The 7,872-nt window shown below is 40.2% G+C and overlaps 1 long non-coding RNA gene across 1 annotated transcript; it reads right to left on the reverse strand.

Annotated features, from left to right (window-relative positions):
- Positions 1–631: 631 nt before the first annotated feature.
- Positions 632–3,812, reverse strand: LOC134479286 (uncharacterized). The gene is made up of 2 exons (XR_010052416.1): positions 3,696–3,812; positions 632–3,124 (listed from the first exon to the last, which is right to left on the reverse strand). It is a non-coding gene; the product is annotated as an uncharacterized LOC134479286 (long non-coding RNA).
- Between the last annotated feature and the right edge of the window lie 4,060 nt (positions 3,813–7,872).

Below are 7,872 nucleotides of genomic sequence, written 5' to 3' on the forward strand. Positions count from 1 at the left end.
GTTCTAGACAGACTCTACCAGCTACATGTATCTGTTGGGGGTTGGTTTGGGGCTATGCATATAAATGCTAAATTCTGGACCCCAAGATTTGGTTGCTGTCCAGATGAGCGAATTCTCCCATACACCATCTTTGTTGTGTAAACCCTGTCCCCAGTTTAATTCCCGATTGGCCAATAACTGTCTGGGGCTTACGAGTGAGCAGAAGTATAAGAAGGCAGGCCTGAGAATGGAGTGGATGGTCTTGAGAGAGACCATGAGAAAGACAGAGAAGACAGAGGGAGGTGGAAGCCACTATGAGACGAGTTGGATTATGAGCACCAGGGGAAGTGCACCCTGAAGACAAGCTAATGTAGAGAAGCAGCCCAGGCGAGATTCAAACAGCAAGTAACAAGGGGCGTAATGGTTTGGATACAGGTGAGAATGGCATACATCCTGCCTAATCTAGGTTCACAGCTTGTAAAAACACAGATTTTTGTGTGTTTATATGGGATAGCTAGAACAAATAATTCTTTTACATGAATCAGGTAGCATTCTTTGGCCTGTAAATAACAGAAGCCCTAGCTTAACTAATGTAAACAAGACAAATACTTATTATCTTGCAAGAAAGCCAGAAGTAAGGGAGTCTGTGGGCTTCACCAGAGAAGTGGTTTATTAATGACATCATACCCTACACCCATCCTGCTATTCCATCATACCGCCTGAAGTATCAGGGCTTCAGGAAAAGGTTGATTCCCTTGAAAATTTTAATCAGTTAGTTAATTAAAGCTTAGAAAACCTTTACACAAAAAAAAATTAACGTAAGAAAATCTCTGCAGTCTGTTCTTGCAATCTAGTAGAATATGGTCAGAAGCTAATGGTTTGTGGGACAATGCAAATGGCTGAATATGAGAACTGGAAGAGTCTCATAGTTATTCTGATCCTCATCTCATGTGATCGAGTTAGAGAGGAAAGTCTAGACAAGTTTGGCTTAGGTCAAATTGAGTCAATGGAAGATCCAGAAATAGAACCATCTCACAGCTTGCCTAAGTCCCAGGATCATTTTGTTGACACGAGACTCCTTCACGTTGCCAAGATGAAGAATCAGGAACGTGACTCCATACCTCTGAGAGTCCCAGGGTGTGCCCTCCTACCCTGGAGCTCTCGTCCACCTCTTGCGCGTGTGAAGCAGACACTGTGTGGACATCATCTCATTTCAAAACTCCAACAAGGTCCATTTGCATTACATTATCCCATGGGAGCCAACGCGGAATGCAAAGTAGCCACAGATGATGATTATTTAAATAAATGAGCTGGTTTAATAGATCAGGCATCCACCCCAGCAGCAGAGGCGATGTATCTTTGTAATCATTCTGCATTGTTTCAGCTGGCTGTGAGAGAACTGCCAAGGAAGAGGAGGAATTAGGCTCCATGAATTATGCAGGACTTGCTTTAACACTCTCATTACTTACAGTGCTCCAGGTTAGCTTGTGTGTGGCTATTGGCCTTAATAGGGATGGGAATAATGAGTTGGCACTGGGTCTGCTCATATTAGTGTGTGTTATTCTCTGCTGAAGGAAAACCCAAGATAATCGTAAAAATAAAATAACCCTTTAAAAACAGTTATAGTTGAGAATTATTTCATTCCATATTTTAGCCTAGAATCTTTATTTGTATGAAATATTTTATCCTTTAACAAATATGATCAATACAAAAGAGCTCTATTCATACTTAAAGCATTACTGTTTATTGTTCAGAAAATATATTGTGGGACTGAACAAGTCTTTCTAGTCTTGGGATATTGAAATTTTAAAAGTATTTATGTGACAAGCTAGAACTAGTGATACGGAAGTCTCTGTTAGCTTTCAACCACTGTGGCAAAATACCTAGTACAGTTAACTAATGAGGAGAAAAGGCTTCAAAGACCTGGCCCTGTGGTGGGGTGGCTTAGTACATGATGGCAGGAGTGTGTGGCAGAAAACTGAGTAAGCAAGAATTACCATGCTCTCAGTAGCCCCTGCAGGGACTATAGTCCAAAACCTAGCTTCTTTTTACTAGACCCCGCCTCCCAAAGGTTCTGGTGCTTTTCATCGACTGAGGGCCAAGCCTCCAGCACATGCGTCTTTGTGATACAGTACAGGTCCAACCAGTCCAGAATAGGACATATCCAGGCAGTTACACAGCACTGCCTGGCCATCTGAATTCCAAGAATCTGTACATGGTCATGACAGTGGTTTCCTGGTTTTTGTACAGATTACATTGATGTATATGCTGCGCTTAATGGGCAAGAAATGTGATTCAACAGTTGTGATGACCGTGGTGTATTAACATTATAAGCTCAAGGGAGTGCTTTTCTTTCCTTTTCCTTTTTCTGGGAAAATTCCATTAGATTTTGTAGATAGTTACCTACAAAAATAATAGGCAAAAATAAGTAGAAATAATAGGAATAAGAGAAAGAAAATGTGTTTAGATGAACGAGCAAGAAACAGTACTCATTAATAGAATATTCTAATAACTCCTACTATAGTAGACTGACTTTGTTGTTATTTGTTGTTGTTGATTTTTGTTTTTCTTTTCTTTCTTCTTTCTTCTTTCTTTTCTTTTCTTTTTTGAGAAAGAAAGAGCCTTAGTTTGTACCTCAAGCTGGTTTTGAACTTACTATGTAGGACAGGCTGGTCTCAAACTCTCAGAAATCCTCCTGCCTGGGTGTTCTGGGTGCTGGGATTACACCACCACCCCTGGCTTGGTTGACAATCATTTTATGGTTGCAAGCCATAGATTTATGAACTGGAGGCTGACTTTTCTGTCAGCCAGTTTCCTGGACCTTTCGCATGTGAATGACTATGCTTTCTCTTTCTTCAATCACCTCTGCCAATTTAGGTCACGAAACTCTGCTTAGACCATAATACAGGCAACTCTGCATGAAATTCGAGTGTGATAGGTGTTATGCTGTGGGGATTAGCCAGTAGGATCCCCTTTGTCCTGTAGCTTACCTCTGCTTTGAAGAAACTGAGCTCTCAGCAGTACTTACGTATGCTTCCATTACTCTCTAGTTCCTAGTCCGCAAAGCAGCTACTTAAAATATCTCAAAGCCTCTTCATTCTCTTCATAAACAGAGTCTCACTATATAGCTCCGGATGGCCTGGAACTTGATACATAGAGCAAGTTGGCGTCAGACACACAACAATCGTCCTGTTAGAGCCTAATGAGTACTTGAATTACAGGCACGTGCCCCGCCATCTTTTATTCTTTAAACTTCAGAGCTTTGGTCCTTTAAAATTAATTTAAAAATAATTTATAAACTCAGAATTATTTGTTGGACATTGCATGATGTTTCAATATTAATATACATTGCTTAATGTTTAAGTCAAGGGAAATAGAGCCCTTCAAAAGTGAATTATTTTTTATTTCGAATATGTTCAATATCATTTCTTCTAACCTTTTGAAATTTTCAGTCCATTACTATTATCTGTAGACATTCTATTGGGCAGTAGCTATAACTTAGTACCAATAAGTAACGTCACCTGTACTTCTTGTCTACTGACTTTTTCTGGCCTGATTGTTACCATTATATTCTCAATATCTGTAAGATTAAGCATTTTGTAGTATGTATATGAGTGATATCATGTGGTACCTATCTTTATGTATTTGACTTATTAACATAACAATGTCCAGACAAAACCCATTCTTTTTTTCGATAAAATCGATGAAAGAAGTACCTTGAGACCAATCTCCCTTGTGAATATTGATGCAAGAATATGCAATAAAATTCTTGTGAACTGAGTCCAAGAACACATTACAGCGATCATTCACCATGATCAAGGAGGCTTCATCCTAGGGATGCAGGGATGGTTTAATATACAGAAACGTAATTCACCACGTAAACGAACTCAAAGGAAAAAACCCACATGATCATTCAATAGATGCTGAAAAAGCATTTGACAAAATTCAATACCCCTTCATGTTAAAAGTCTCAGAAAGATCAGGAGTTCAAGACCCATATCTAAACATAGTAAAAGCAATATACAGCAAACCAGTAGTCAACATCAAACTAAATGGAGAGAAACTTGAAGCAATCCCCCTAAAATCAGGGACTAGACAAGGCTGCCCACTCTCTCCCTACCTATTCAATATAGTACTTGAAGTTCTAGCCAGAGCAATCAGACAACAAAAAGAGGTCAAAAGGATACAAATTGGAAAGAAGTCAAAATATCACTATTTGCAGATGATATGATAGTATACTTATCCACCAGAGAACTACTAAACCTGATAAACAACTTTAGCAAAGTGGCTGTATATAAATTAACTCAAATAAATCAGTGGCCTTCCTCTCTTCAAACAATAAATGGGATGAGAAAGAAATTAGGGTAATGACACCCTTTACAATAGTCACAAATAATATAAAATATCTTGGGGTTTCCTGAACAGAATACCAATGGCTTATGCTCTAAGATCAAGAATTGACAAGTGGGACCACATAAAACTGCAAAGCTTCTGTAAGGCAAAGGACACTGTGGTTAGGACAAAACAGCAACCAACAGATTGGGAAAAGATCTTTACCAATCCTACATCTCATAGAGTGCTAATATTCAATATATACAAAGAACTCAAGAAGTTAGACTACAGAGAACCAAATAACCCTATTAAAAATGGGGTAAAGAGCTAAACAAAGAATTCTCAACTGAGGAATACCAAATGGCCGAGAAGCACCTAAAGAAATGTTCAACATCCTTAGTCATCAGGGAAATGCAAATTTAAACAACCCTTCAGGTCTTTCAATCCTTTCCCCAACTCCTTCTTAAGAGTCCCTGATCTCTGGCTGTGGGTATCTGCATCTGTTTCAGTCAGCTCCTGGGTAGAGCCTCTCAGAGGATAGTTATGCTAGGATCCGATCTGCAAGCATAACAGAGTGTTGGGGATTGGTGCTTGTCCATGGGATATGTCTCAAGTTGGTCCAATTATTGGTTGGTCATTCCTTCACTGTTTTTTTTCTTTTCTTTTCTTTCTTTTTTTATTGGATATTTTAATCTACATTTCTTTCTTTTAATTGGATATTTTTTATTTACATTTCAAATGTTATTCCCTTTCCCGTCCATAAGCCCCCTATTCCCATCCCCCTCCCCTTCTTCTATAAGGGTGTTTCTCTTCCTCTACCACCTTCCCTTCCCCCGTGCCCACTGGTGTTTTAAGGGCAAAGGCAGTGAAGTATGCTAGGTGAAATATCTGTCCTCTGTCTCCTGTCTCCAGTGCCAAGAAAGCTAGATGAGACAGGTATCAAACACCTTCAAACCAACCTTCGTTTCTTCTTTTTGTTCTTCCTTTTTTTTCTTGGTTGTGCTATTTAGTTGTTCTAGAGTTTTCTGCATAAGCCACCTGGCCTTCAATTTCTTATATTTTTGCCACTGTCACCCAAGTGCTGGGATTTTATCTATGTACTATCATGCTGGACTCTTTTTACTTCAGGTAATATATTTTGGTGAAACTTAACAAAAGACAACAAAGGTGGCAGAACACCTTTGACTTGTTCTTTCAGGCACCAAGAACAACCTTGCTTACTGTTACTGAACTGAACACACTCCTACATCTACTGCCTTTCCACCCAAGCCTGCATCTTAAGACCTTGAACTAAGGATGCTCAGAATGCTTTCTTTGTCTTTGTCTTGTCTTTTCCTTTTCTTTCTTTAAAGAAGACTTCGTATCCCAGATCGGTCTGAAAGTAACCACTCACCATATCTGGCTCTCTTCTCCTTTTTGATCCCTGATCAGAACATGCCCAGAAATGTGTCAACTATACCCAATTTTGAACTGTGACCTTAAGCTGAAGCCTCTCAGACACATGCCCATCCACATATGTGCTTTCCTGGGTGGCTATGTATACAGGCTTACCAAGTGAAAACCCAGGGAGAGTGTTGTTTTATGTAGTGCCCAGTGTCCTCCTCCCTGTGCAGATGCCTCTTCATTTTTCTATCTTTGCTCAGTGGCTTCTTCACACTTGTTAGGAGGAGAACCTACTATGCGCAGTTGCATTACTGAAAATGCTTGCTATTATAGCCTCAACACTACTTTGGATTTTGAATAACATATGGTAACTTTTTTCTGTCTTAAAGGCACAGTGGATGAGATTAAAGAGGATTTTGAAATTTTCACAGTTTTCTCCAGATAGGATAGTGGTTTGTCCGTTTTACTGCTTAGTGAACTTACATTATTTCAAAAAAACAATGAAAATAGCGTCCCCCCCCCATGTTTTTGGTAGGACTTAATACAAATATGTTTGTGATCGAAAAGGTAGCATAATTAATATTTACCGAAAATTCAGGAGTGAGTTTAATGTTTTTTTTTTATTCACTAAAAATTAAAGGTCTAGTGTAAATAGCAACTAATGGAAGTGATTTCATGATCACTATTTTATATAGCTCCAGAAGATGCTATTCATACAACCTATGGTGTAGTGTGTGTGTGTGTGTGTGCGTGCGTGTGTGCGTGTGTGTGTGTGTGTGCGTGCGTGCGTGCGTGTGTGCGTGTGTGCGTGCGTGCGTGTGTGTGTGTGTGCGTGCGTGCGTGCGTGCGTGTGCGTGCGTGCGTGCGTGTGTGTGTGTGTGTGTGTGTGAGTCTATCTGTAGGCACGTGTATATGTATGTGATTGTATAGGTATGGATGCCGTGTCCTCTTTCCTACCCTGTGTGTAAATGTGGAGTAGAGGAAGAGTATGTGCTTTTCACACAAAATTCCAAGAACCCACAGAGATTTCAGCAGAGTGGTTTCACATTAGTAAGAATTTTTTTTTTTTAACTTAGGGCTGGACCTGAGCATCGTTCCCAAAATCCACGTGGTAGATCAGGACCATCTGTAACTCCAGTTCCAGGGGACCTGACATTCTTTTCTAGCCTTCATTGGCATGAGGCATACACATTATATACTTCTTAAATACAGCCAAGACACCCAAACATATAAAATAAAATAAAAAATTTAAAAATCGTGTTTTTAAAACGAACTAACTGTATAACAGGTTTCCAGACAGCATTTTTGCACACATTTCACTTTGGTTGATTCTCTCACCCATCCCCGTGTTGTATGGCATTATTCCTGGGGTGACGTGAATAAATGTCTACTCACCCCAGGTAAGAAACCAACAACAAAGCAAGTAAAAGTATCACCAAAGACCAATTTGGTGAACTAATGAGTGTTATTAGGGTTACTTACAGGAACATCGGTGAGGGTTCTTTTACAGAAGCAGAAGTGACCCAAAGCCCACCCCAGCATGAATGAGCTCACAAAAGCTGGAAATCTGGAACATACTGCACAAACTGCAGGCAGCTCCATAGGCTGGGGAGTGTCCATTTCAGACATCTCAGTTGGCCTGAGCCTCTGACAGGCAGTTTGGCTGGCCTCAGCTTCCTTTGGGCTTTTTGACTAGTCTTTGCTGCCTTCAGGCTACTCAACTTGTCAGAGTCTTCCTTGTAGCTTGGCTCCTCTGAAAGTGTCTCTCAGAAGTCTTTCCTGCTTATCTACTTTTGGGGAAGTAGGGCTGCAGTAAATGTGATCAATTTCAGAGACTTCCTGAGGCTATTTTGAATTGTTTACTTAATATCTTTATGAGCTTCTCTTCAGGACCCAGGGTTCCACCTCCTAGTAAACATCCTGTCATAAAATAGCCTGTTATTTCACTTCCTGTTTTGTATCCTGTGACTTAAGACATTTTCCTTCAACATGGAAGGCTTTAACCTCTGAGGAAAATGCTGTACAACACTTCTGAGCTGGCTTTCCCTGTTATACTCCTCTATCCTCACTATCCCTGCTCTGTCCTTTTCCTCCAGGATTTCCCTCTCCACTTTTTGTCTTCTCCAGCCTATCTATACCCATGCCCATTACAGTACGTAGCCTACCACCCACCTCTGG

Source organism: Rattus norvegicus, chromosome 6 (genome assembly GCF_036323735.1).
Source record: "Rattus norvegicus strain BN/NHsdMcwi chromosome 6, GRCr8, whole genome shotgun sequence".
Lineage (NCBI taxonomy): Eukaryota > Metazoa > Chordata > Mammalia > Rodentia > Muridae > Rattus > Rattus norvegicus.